Source organism: Heterodontus francisci, unplaced genomic scaffold (assembly GCF_036365525.1).
Source record: "Heterodontus francisci isolate sHetFra1 unplaced genomic scaffold, sHetFra1.hap1 HAP1_SCAFFOLD_85, whole genome shotgun sequence".
Classification (NCBI taxonomy): Eukaryota; Metazoa; Chordata; class Chondrichthyes; order Heterodontiformes; family Heterodontidae; genus Heterodontus; species Heterodontus francisci.
In genome coordinates, this window is record NW_027142342.1 from 7,286,892 (window position 1) to 7,299,997 (window position 13,106).

Genomic DNA, 13,106 nt, shown 5'->3' on the forward strand with positions numbered 1-13,106 from the left:
ATGGTTCAGAAATTGAGAACAATTGACTGGAATGTTACAACAATGGGTCAGAATCTCAGGACAATAGACTGGAATGTTACAACAATGGGCAGGAGTTTCATCGGGGAGTTTGACTCTCTTTCTGCAAATTATGGTCGGTTCTCATTAGACTATCGGATCTATCTCGCATTGAAGATTATGCAACACTTTTACTATCCTATCCTTGCTATTATCGGTGTCCCTGGTAAGTCTCTCCATCTAGCTATGAATGTTATAAACTAAGTTTAGCAACATTAATGTTCTTCTCATTTACTCTGCCCTCCTTGCTGCATTTGTTATCCCTGGCAAAACTCTATCTCCGGCTATGAGATCTATAAACCATTGCTACTTGTATTAGAGTTCATGTAAGTTACTCTACCATCTTTTCTGCTGTTGCTGCCCCTGCTAAGTCCATATTTCCCGCTAAGTGATCTGTTAACTCTGTTTCACTGAAATAATGTTCTTCCAATTTAAATTTTGGGAAGAGTGGAGCTCGTGCCATCAGTCTCCATATGAAATTCTGTCCTTATCCATGAACACGTTCCCCTAACTGGCTAATATCTGAGGTTGAAACAGACAGTTTGCATCCTCTGCGTTCTATGTAACCCTGAGCTGAGTTTTGACCCCTTAATCTCTCCAGGACCAACCTTGCCGACTAGCAGCTCTGTAATATCACCCGTCTGCCTCAGCTCATCTGATACATAAATCCTCATCTGTGCCCTTGTTAACACAGATAGAAACACATAGAAACACACATAGAAAATAGGAGCAGGAATAAGCCATTCGGCCCTTCGAGCCTGCCCAGCCATTCATTATGAGCATGGCTGATCATCCAACTCAATGACTTGTTCCCGCTTTCCCCCATATCCTTTGATCCCTTTCATCCTAAGAGCTATATCTAACTGCTTCTTGAAAACATGCAATGTTTTGGCCTCAACTGCTTCCTGTGGTAGCGAATTCCACAGGCTCATCACTCTCTGGGTGGAGGAATTTCGCATCTCAGTCCTGAAAGGTTTACTTCATATCCTTAGACTATGACCCCTGGTTCTGGACTCCCCCACCATCGGGGTCATCCTTCCTGTATCTGCTTTTTCAAGTCCAGTTAGAATTTTATAGGTTCCTATGAGATCCCGCCATCATTCTTCTGAACTCCAGCGAACATAATCCAAACCGACTCAATCTCTCCTCATACGTCAGTCCCGCCATCCAGGGAATCAATCTGGTAAACCTACAGCAAGAACATCCTTCCTTAGATAAGGAGACCAAAGCTGCACACAATATTCCACGTGTGGCCTCACCAAAGCCCTGTATAATTGCATCCCTGCTCCTGTACTCGAATCCTCTCGCTGTGAAGGCCAACATACCATTTGCCTTCTTTACTGTCCTTTGCACCTGCATGCTTACCTGCAGTGACTGGTGTACAAGTACACCCAGCTCTCCTTGCATATTCCCCTCTCTCAGTTTATAGCCATTCAGATAATAATCTGCCTTCCTGTTTTTGCTACCAAAGTGGATAACCTCACATTTATCCACATTGTACTGCTTCTGCCATGCATTAGCCCACTCACTCAACTTGTCCAAATCGCCCTGAAGCCTCTCTTCATCCTCCTCACAACTTACCATCCCACCCAGTTTTGTGTCTTCTGCAAATTTGGAGATATTACATTTATTTCCCTCATCGAAATCAGTAATATATATAGTGAATAACTGGGGTCCTAGCACCGATCCCTGTGGTACCCAACTCATCACTGCCTGACATTCGGGAAAAAAGACCCATTTATTCCTCCTCTCGGGTTTCCTGTCTGCCAACCAATTTTCTATCTATCACAATACACTAGCACCAATCTCATGCGCTTTAACTTTACACGCTAATCTCTTTTGTGGGACTTTGACGAAAGCCTTCTGAAAGTCCAAATAAACCACATCCACTGGCTCCCCCTCATCAACTCTACTGGTTACATCCTCGAAGAATTCTTGTAGATTTGCCAAGCATGATTTCCGTTTCGTAAATCCATGCTGTCCCTGTCCGATTCGACCACTTTTCTCCAAGTGCTCTGCTATAAAATCGTTGATAATGGACTCTAGAACTTTCCCCGCTACCGACGTCAGGCTGACTGGTCTATAATTCCCTGCTTTCTCTCAACCTCCCTGGGGTTACTTTGGCTATCCTCCAATCTGTAGGAAATGTTCCAGAATCTATAGAATCTTGTAAGATGACCACCAATACATCCATTATTTCTGGGACCGCTTCCTTCAGTACTCTGGGATGTAGATTATCAGGCCCTGGGAATTTATCGATTCAATACCATCAATTTCCCCAACACCATTTCTCTACTAATACAGATTTCCTTAAGTTACTCTCTCGCACTAAACCCCGTGTTCCCCAACATTTCTGATATGATATTTGTGTGCTTATTTGTGAAGACAGAACCAAAGTATGCATTTAGTTGGTTAGCCATTTCTTTGTTCCCCATAATTAATTCCCCTGTTTCTGACGGTAAGGGACCTACATTTGTCTTGACCAATCTTTAAATCTGTTAAATCCACTCTTGACTATTCCAATTATATCCTGGTCACCCTCCCAGTTATAAACCTCGATAAAGCACAGCCCATCTAGAACCTGCTGCCTGTAAACTAATTCACATCAAATCCTGATCACCCCTGTGCTCACTGATCTACTTTGGCTCCGGGACTGGCAGCACCTTAAATTTAATATTTTCATTCTTGTGTTTGAACCTCACCCTCAATTAGTCCCATTGCCCTGTCCATTCCCATATTCCTGCCTTCAAGTCATTTCTTCAATTCCCATTTGAAAGAAGGCTTCTTTCCCTCTGTTTCTGTCTATGGCAGGTATTCTCAGCTCTGCAGTGCCACTGGGCCCAATGCCATGGACGTTTGGATCCATGAAATGGTATGGGCTGAGCTGCCGGTCACTTCCAGTGCTCCAGGCTCTACAGGGCTCTTGTCCCTGTTCACCAAGTATGTGCTGGTAGTGTGCAGAGGGATCTGATCTGACACCAATCAGCCATTCCAGCAGCTTTGCTATACGTCTTTGATATGAAGTGATGCGGGAGTGGGGAGTGGGGGGGGGGGGGGGGGGGTACATTGAGCAGTGTGAGAGGTTGGTGGCGTTGAGTGTATGAGATGCCATGTGGAGACGACTTCACTGACATTGACCAACAGTGTGAGCTCATTAAACTTATTCTGGCTCTGCTGCCAGGTTTCGGGGCCAGACCTCTTGCATTGACCTCCCTGGCCACCTGCTCCCATTCCCTTCGGAAGACTTTTCTTAAGGGTCTCCGCCCCACCCCACAGAAACATGGCCTCTCTCCTACGGTCACCCTCCATGACTAAGGCCTCCAGCACCACAGCTGTGAACAGCAGAGCCCTCTTTCTGTCCTTGTATTCCATTTACCTCGTCTCCAATTGCAGCATTCACAGTCAGCAGCAGCAGCCTTCTGTGATTCAGTACAGCTTCCCTTTAAGAGGGACAGACTAGCTTTAAGAGCTGAATCCTGGCTGAAGCACGTGCCAGCCTCACACACAGTTAGGTCCATGTTAAGCTTGCAGATAGACAGCAGTGCGGGTCACCCTGGGCAGCACGTATAATTCATGAAAATGAGGAGACAGCAGGAAGCTTGTGTGTCACCTGCCTCAACAGGAACGGGCACGGGCAGATCACGAATCACAATCCCTACCCCTGAAAACTGGTACAAACGTCTCTTCCACTCTGTCTCTATTTTCCTTCCCCTCTTTCACCCTTTCTCCCTCTCTCTGTGTGTCTCCTGTGCATACAATCAGAGATTGATGCAGCACAGAAGGAGGCTATTCGGTCTGTTGTGTCAGTGCTGTCTCTTTGAAAGAGATATCTAATTAGTTCCACTCCCTCCTCTTTCCCCAGACTCCTATTGTTTTTTATCCTTGTCATGTTTTTGTTAAATTCCCTTTTGAAAGATATCATTGAATCTGCTTCTACCATGATTTCAGGCAGTCAAATCCAGATCACAACCATAGAACGATAGGCCCAAATATCCATGGAATTGTTACGGCACAGAATAAGGTTATTCAGCCCATCGTGTCTCTGCTGGCTGAAAGAAACTAGTCGCCCAATCTAATCCCATCTTCCAGCCGCTGGTCCATGGCCTTACCAGTTACAGCACCTCAGGTGTAGGTCCAGGTACCTTTTAAAATAATTGATGGCTTCTGGCTCCATCACCGTTCCTGGCATTGAATTTCAGACACCCACTACCCTCTGGGTGAAAAGGTTTTCCCTCATGTCCCCTCTGATCCGTCTACCAATCACTTTAAAACTGTGCCCCCTGGTAATTGACCTCTCTGCTAGGGGAAACAGGTCCTTCCTGGCTACTCTACCTGGGCCCCTCATAATTTTGTACACTTTAATTAAGTCACCCCTCAGTCTCCTCTGTTCTAAAGAAAACAATCTTAGCCTATCCAATCTTTCATCATGGATGCAATTTTCCATCACTGGCAACATTCTTGAAAATATTCTCTGTACTCTCTCCAAAGCAATTATGCCCTTCCTGTAATGTGCTGACCAGAACAATACACAATACTCCAGCTGTGGCCTAACCAGTGTTTTATACAATTCCAGCATTACATCCCTACTTTTGTATTCTATATATCGGCCAGTAAAGGAAAGCATTCCATATGCCTTCTTCACCTCTCTGTCTACCTGTCCTGCCGCCTTCCAGGACCTGTGGACATAAATTCCAAGGTCTCTAACTTCTTCTACCCCTTTCACTATCATCCTGTCTGTTGTGTATTCCCTCGCTTTATTTGCCCTTCCCAAATGCATTACCTCACAGTTCCCCAGATTGACTTCCATTTGCCACTGTTCCATCCACTCAACCAAACCATTTAAACCATTGATATCATTTTGGAGTCTACAGCTATCTTCTTCACTATTAACTACAAGACCAATTTTTGTGTCATCAGCAAATTTTCCATTCATACCTCCCGGATTTAAGTCCAAATCATTAATATACATCACAAATTGCAATGGACCCAACACTGAGACCTGTGGAACGCCACTGGAGACCGCTTTCCATTCGCAAAAAACATCTGTCGACCATTACCTTTTGTTTCCTGACATTGATCCAATTTTGGATCCAACTTGACACATTCCCCTGTATCTCGTAAGCTTTTACTTTTCTGAACAGTCTGCCACGTGGGACTTTACTAAAATCCATGTCGACCACATCCATTGCACTACCTTTATCAATCCTTCTTGCTACTTCCTCACAAAACTTAATTATGTGAGTAAGGCAAGACCTGCCATTAACAAATCCATGCTGACTATCCCAGATTAATCTTTGCCTTTCTAAGTGACAGTTCATCGTAGCTCTGAGAATTGATTCTAATAATTTGCCCACCGATATCCGACTAAAGGCCTGCTCGGGTCTGGAAATAAAACCCGACCGAACCCGACAGAACAACATCGGACCCGAGTCCGAGCCGGCCCGAGCCTGACCCGACCATATTGCACTCACTGTACTTAGCATTTTTGGATGGAATGGAAGGAAGCTGCAGCATGAGCGCGGTGACATCATAGAAACACTCACTTTCTCACTGCGCAGACTCAGAGTCTGTTGAGTCCCCAGATGCACCATTCCCTCCTTGACGTCCCAGACTCCCAGCTCAGGCAGGCTTTTCAAATTTTGATGCTTACTAACTCTACTTCCCTTTTCCTCACAGCCGATCCAAATGTAGTACTGTGTGTGTCCGACCCAACCCGAGTCCGAAAGCCGGATCCGGAAGAGCGATCCGATCCGTCCCGAACCCGACATATGTCGTCGGGTCTTGTCCGGTTTTGGTCGGGTAGCTGGCCTTGAGCTCAGACTGAAACGCCTATAATTATTTGGCTTATCCTTGGCACCATTTTTAAACATTGGTACTACGTTCACAGACCTCCAATGGTCTGGTACCTCTCCTGTATCTAGTGAGAATCTGAAGATGATCCTCGGAGCATCTGCTATTTCCTCCCTGGCTTCCTTTAATAGCCTGGGATACAATTCATCTGGTCCTGGCGATTTATCCACTTTCAAGGATGTCAGAACCTCTAGTACTTCCTCTCTCATTGTTCTTATCATATCTAATATCTCACAGACCTCCTCTTTAGCTATAATGTCTGCATCATCTCTCTCCTTTGTGAAGACAGAGACTCAGTAAGGACCCTGCCCACATCTTCTGCATCCACGCATAAACTACCTTGTACATCTCTGATATGCCCTCTCCTTTCCTTAGTTATCCTTTTATTCCTAATGTACTGATAAACCATCTTTGGGTTTTCCTTGATTCTACCTGTCAATATTTTTGACGTCCTCTCTTTGCTTTTCTAATTACCTTTTTTACTTCACCCCTGCACATTCTTTACTCCTCTCGGCTTTCTAAAGTAGTGTTTGTTTGTGACTGTCATAAGCATCGTTTATTCTGATTTATCTTACCCTGTATGTTTCCAGATAACCGGGGGCTCTAAATTTGACAACACACTGTGCAAAAAAATTCTCTTCATTTTGCCTCTGATTCTTTGCCCATTACCTTAAATCTGCAAAATTTTCATGATGTTGTGAGCACAGTCCTAGCAAATACAGACCAGTTATTTTAACATCAGTGGTGGGTCATGTTTTACAAACAATAATTAGAGAAGAAATCAACAGAAACTTGGAAAGGTTTGAGTTAATGATGGATGGCAAGCACGTATTTGTAGGAACATAAGAGCAGGAGTAGACCATTCAGCCCATGACCCTGCTCCGTGATTCAATTAGATCATGTCTGATCATCTACCAAAATGTCACTTTCCCATGCTATCCCTTGATGCTATTTGTCTCCTGAAATCCATTGATTTCAGTCTTGAACATGCTCAGTGTTGATCTTCCACAGCCTCTGTGTTGGTGAATTCCAAAGATTTACCACCCTCTGAGTGAAGAAATTCTTCTTCATCTCAGTCTTAAATTGCTTACCCCTCATTCTGAGATTATGTCCCCTGGTTCAAGATTCACCACCCAGGGGTGGATCTGCATTCACCCCGTCACCCCCTGTAAAAATTTTGCATGAGATCACTTCTCATTTTTTGAAACCCGGGAGAATACAGACCCAGTTTTCTCAATCTCTTCTCATCCGACAATCCTGCCATCCTAGGGATTGCCTGCTGAACCTCCGTTTCACTACCTGCATGGCAAATATATCCTTCCTGAGACAAGGAGACCAAGACTGTACACAATACTTCGGGTGCAGTCTCACCAAATGTGTATACAATTGCAGCCAGACATCTTTACTCCTGTACTCAAAACCCCTTGAGATGGAAGCCAACATACCATTTGCCTTCCAAACTGATTGGTGCATCTGCACACTGGCCTTTAGTGACTCATGAACAAGGAGACCCACGTCCCTTTGGAAATCAACACTTCCCAACTTCTCACCAGTCAAAAAATATACTGTCTTTCTGTTTTTGTTTTACCGTAGTGGATCACTTGATACTTATTCATATTATATTCCAGCTGCCATATTCTTGTCCATTCTCTTCGCCAGCCAAATCCGCTTGAAGCCTCCTTGCTTCCTCCTCACAACTAACTTTCCCACCTAGTTTTGTATCATCGGCAAATTTGTAAATATTACATTTGGTCCACACATCCAAATCATCTATATAGATTGTGAACAGCTGTGGCCCTAGTACTGATCCTTGTGGTATCCCCACTCGGAACAGTCTGCCATCCTAAGAATGACCCGTTTATTCCCATTCTCTCTTTTCTGCATGTTAACCAATCAATCCATGCCAGCATATTACCCCAATCACATGTGCTGTAATTTTGTTTACTAACCTCCTGTGTGGGATCTTATCAAAAGTCTTCTGCAAATCCAAATACACCACACCCACTGGTTCTCCTTTGGTAATGCTGCAAGTAATATCCTCAAAAAACTTCAACAGATTTGTTACACATGATACCCCTTTCATAAATCCCCTTTGACTCTGCCAATTTTATCATTATGTTCTAAGTTCCAGTTATCACATCCTTTACAATAGATTCTCAGATTTTTCCTATTACTGATGTTAAACTAACAGGTGTGTAGTTCTCATTCTCCCTCTCCCACCCTTCTTAAATAGTGGGGTTAGATTTGCTACATTCCAGTCTTCAGGATCTCTTCCAGAATCTATAGAAGATTGAAAGATACCAACCAATACATCCACCATCCCGATTGCCACCAGTTGTTGGGAAAATGCTGGGACTCTATTCCAGAGGATGTGATAAATGGACAGTTGGATAATAATCTGCTTGGGCATCGTAAACATGGATTTATGAATGAGAAATCATCTTTGACGAATCTGTTGGAGTTTTATTGAGGCTGTTACTAACCGAATTGAGAAAGGGGAGTTGGTGGACGTGTTATACTTTGATTTTCACAAGGTTTTTGATAAAGTCCCCCACAGGAGGTTGGTTAGCAACATTAAAGTACATGGGATAGGAGGTAAATACTGGCATGGATTAAAGATTGATTAACAGGCAGAAGACAGAGAGGAGGAAGAAACGGGTCATTCTCACTTTGGCAGGCTGTGACTGGTTGGGTACCGCAAGGATCAGTACTTGGGCCCCAGCTGTGAACAAAATATGTCAATGATTTGGATGTGGGGACCAAATGTAGTATTTCCAAGTTCTCAGATGACACAAAACTAGGTGGGAATATATGTTGTGAGGTAGATGCAATGCGTCTTCAAGGGGATTTGGACAGACATAGTGACTGAGCAAGAACATAACAAATGGAATATAATATGGGCAAATATGAGTTATCCACTTTGGTAAGAGGAACAGATGTGCAGAGTATTTCTTAAATAGTAAAAAAATTCGGAAGTGTAGATGTACAAACGGACCCGGGTGTCAGTAAATCACTGAAAACTAACATGCATGTGCAGCAAGCAATTAGGAAGGCTAATGGTCTGTTAGCCATTATCGCGAGATGATTTGAGTACAGGAGTAGTGAAGTCTTACTTCATGTGTATAGAACCTTGCTTAGACCATACCTGGAATATTGTGTACATTTTGGGTCACTTTAGGTAAGGAAGGATATTATTGCCATAGAGGGAGTGCAATGAAGGTTCACCAGACTTGTTCCCGGGATGGCGGGACTGTTCTATGAAGAGAGATTGGGGAAACTGGGCCTGCATTCTCGAGAATTTCAAAGAATGTGTCGGGATCTCATTGAAACGTACGAAATAATTAAAGGGACAGATATCGTAGATGCATGTACGAAAGTTCCCCTGTTTGCGGAGTCCAGAACTAATGGATACAATTTCAAAATAAGGGGGAAGCCACTTGGGACAGAGGTGAGGAGAAAACTTTGACTCAGAGGTTTCTGAATCTTTGGAATTCTGCATCCCAGGCGGATGTGGAATCTCAGTCGTTGAGTATGTTTAAAGTATAGATTGACAGATTTCTATCTGCAAAAGACAAAACTGGGATATGGAGATTATGTGTGAAAAAGGCATTGAAGTGGATGATCAGACATGGTCATTTGATTGGTGGAGCAGCCTCGATGGGCTGAATGGCCTTCTCCTGCTCCTATGTCCCTATGTTCGGAAGCAGCTTAACACTTTCAAACTCGAGGTCAGTTTAGTCAGGCTGCTTTCGGAGGGTTTGGAATGTTTGACGGTACACTTCCGGTACTATTTCATGTACACCCAGGATAGCAATTTTAGTCATCTCATAATCTGATGAACTTTCATCTGGCAACAGTGAATAAATCTCATGGGATTCTCCTGTTATTTTGTTTTGTAAAAACAGTGTCCAGCTCTCTGCCGGACATTTCGGTTGCTTTACAAGCTTTTCACAAGTGACGAAAAATTCTGCCACATCCTCCTCATTGAACTTTGTCATGAACTGGGAGAACTTTAAGAGATCAGCACATGGTCCTGAGCTAGGGGCAGCTCCCACACTAGCTGTGCCTTCACTGGGTGTATGGGTCTTCCTCTAGTTGTTTGAGCTGCCTTAACTCCCTTTCCTCATTCTCATTCTGGAACACTCTTACTTTTTCCCTTTCTTGACACTCACTCTGTTCTTTCTCGCTCTCTCTGGAATTCTAATTCTAGTCTCTTCTGTTCTAGTTCTACCTTAGCTAACATTACTCTATCTGTTAGTGATTCTAACCCTGTTTGAGTCTTCAGCTTCAAGTGAAATATGGTTGGCCAAAAGTCTTAGGATTTCGGGTTCCTACCTTTTGGACGGATAGTAATCCCTAACTGTCCAGCTACATTACTCATCATTTCAACATACAGGGCTTTTAACCTGTACCGAGTTACTTCACTCTGTATGCAACTCCTTTATTGGGAATGTAACTCCTTTAGTAAGAAAGGGAGGGAAACAGAAAACAGGAAACTACAGGCAAGTTAGCATCACATCTGTCTGAGGTAAAATGTTAGAAGCTATTATTAAAGACAGTGTAGCCGGCACTTAGAAAAATTCAACGCAATCAGACAGAATCAAAATGGTTTTATGAAAGGGAAATCATGTTTAATCAATTTGTTGGAGTTCTTTGAAGAGGGAACATGTGCTGTGGAGAAAGGGGAACCGGTGGATTTACTGTACACAGATTTCCAGGATGCAATTGATAAGGTGTCACATCAAAGGTTTTGTGAAAATAAAAGCTCATGGTGAACGGGTAACATGTTGGCATGGATAGAAGATTGGTTAGCTAACATAAAACAGGCAGTAGGCATAAATGGGTCATTTTGTGGTTGGCAAGATGAAACGAGTGGTGTGCCACAGGGATCAGTGCTGGGACCTCAACTTTGTACAGTTTATATAAATGACTTGGATGAAGAGACCGAAGGCATGGTTGCTAAATTTGCTGATGACACAAATATGAGTAAGAAAGTAACATGTAACGGGGACATAAGGAGGCTGTAAATGAATATAGATAGGTTAAGTGTGTGCGTGAAGACCTGGGAAATGGGGTATAATGTGGGAAATTGTCCATTTTGGCAGGATTTATACAAAAAAGAAGCATATTATCTAATGGTGAGAGATTGTAGAGCTGTGAAATGCAGAGGGATCTGGGTGTCCGTGTGCATGAATCACAAAAGGTTAGTATGCATGTTCAGAAAGTAATTCGGAAAGCTAATAGAATGTTATCGTTTATCGGAAGGATAATTGAATACAAAAGTAGGGATGCTATGCTTCAGCTATAGAGGGCATTGGTGAGACCACATCTGGAGTACTGTGTACATTACTGGTCTCCTTATTTAAGGAAGGATGTAAATGCGTTGGAAGCAATTCAGAAAAGGTTTACCAGACTAATACCTGGAATGGATGAGCTGTCTTATGAGGGAATATTGGACAGGCTCGGCTTATATCCACTGGAATTTAGAAGGGTAAGTGGCGACTTGATTTGAACATCTAAGATCATGAGCGGTCTTGACAGGTTGCATGTGGAAAGATGTGTGTATCTGGGTGTATCTAAAATTCGGGGTCACTATTTAAAAATGAGGGGTCACCCATTTAAAACAGCGATGAGGAGATTTTTTTTTCTCTGAGGGTTGTGAGCCTTTGGAATTCTCTTCCTCAAAAGGCAGTGGAAGAGAGTCTTTAAGTACGTGTAAGGCAGAGATATTTAGATTCTTGATAAGCAAGGGGGTGAAAGATTATCGAGGGTAGGTGGTAATGTGGAGTTGAGGTTTCAATCAGATTGGTCATGATCTTACTGAATGGCAGAGCAGCCTTGAGGGGCCGAGTGGCCTACACCTGCTCCTAATTCATATGTTCATATGTTCGTATGCTCTGTCTTCGAACGTGGGCATTTCAGTGTTCCAGCAGTGAAAGCCACAATAAAACCTTCATTGACATTTTAAGTTTTTTCTCAAGATCAATTGTTTTCCCTACTTCCAATTTCTCATTTGTTATTGGTTTACGATCACTCGAACCTCCAGATTTCTGTGACAGCCAGGTGAGGAGGGGTCCCAGGCTGCCCTCTTGTCTTATATCTTATTTCACGACAACAGAGTTTATTTCTTTTTCGCAGTGGACGTGCTGACCACCTCAGTGAGTATTTTACCTTTTATCTTTATTGTGATCGTGAAAGAGCCAATAGGACAGGTTTTCTTGAGTTTAAACATGAGATGAGTTTATTATACTTAACAATCTAAGCTGTATCTAAATAAAATAATAAAAATATATGCTACACATTCACGCACACACTCACACGAGAATCACACACAAATAAATTAGAGTGAGAAATATATTTGTGATGGATTAGTGTCCAGAATAAATAAATTTTAAAGAAAAACGTCTGTGAAGTTGGATAATTCTCTGGTCTGAATTTTCCCACCCTTAGTTATGCGTTTCATGTCATCTGCAAGAGTTGAAATTATGTTTTTTTTTTAACGTATACGGTTGTGTCATTTATATATCTATCTATATGCCAGGAGCAGCACTGGTTCTAATACCAACTCCTGGGAAACAGCACTGCATACTCCCCCTCCACCAGTCTGAACAATGTCTGTTCACCACTTCTCTCTGCTTTCTGTCCATGAGTCAGTACCATATCCACACTGTCACTGTCACATTAGTCCATATGTTCCATTTTTCATAACAAGTCTATGAAATGGCATTTGATCACCGGCTTTTTGAAATTCTGTGTACAGAACACAAAACATGTTGTCCTCATCAACACTCACAGTTATGTCATCAACGAACTTGATTAAGATTATCAGACATGATTTTCCATTAACCTATCCGTGCTGTTTGTTATTTATTATCCCATGTTTTTCCAAGAAAGATATATTTTTGAGCTGGGTTCTGGCCTCTGGTAATTTCCAACCACTGACATTAGACTGACTGGTCAGTAGTTACAGGGTTTATCTAATCACTCCTTGTGTAACAGGGAGTAACATTTACAGCCCTCCAGTCCTCTGTCACGACTCCCATATCCAAGAAGGATTGGAAGATTCTGACCAGTGCCTCTGCTATTTCCACCATTCCTTCCCTCAGCAACCGTCTCCATTGTTTTATCAATCACTGCATAGTGTTCAGTTTTCCTAATCAGTCTAATAAATGTAACTTGATCAAACACCTTTTGAAAGT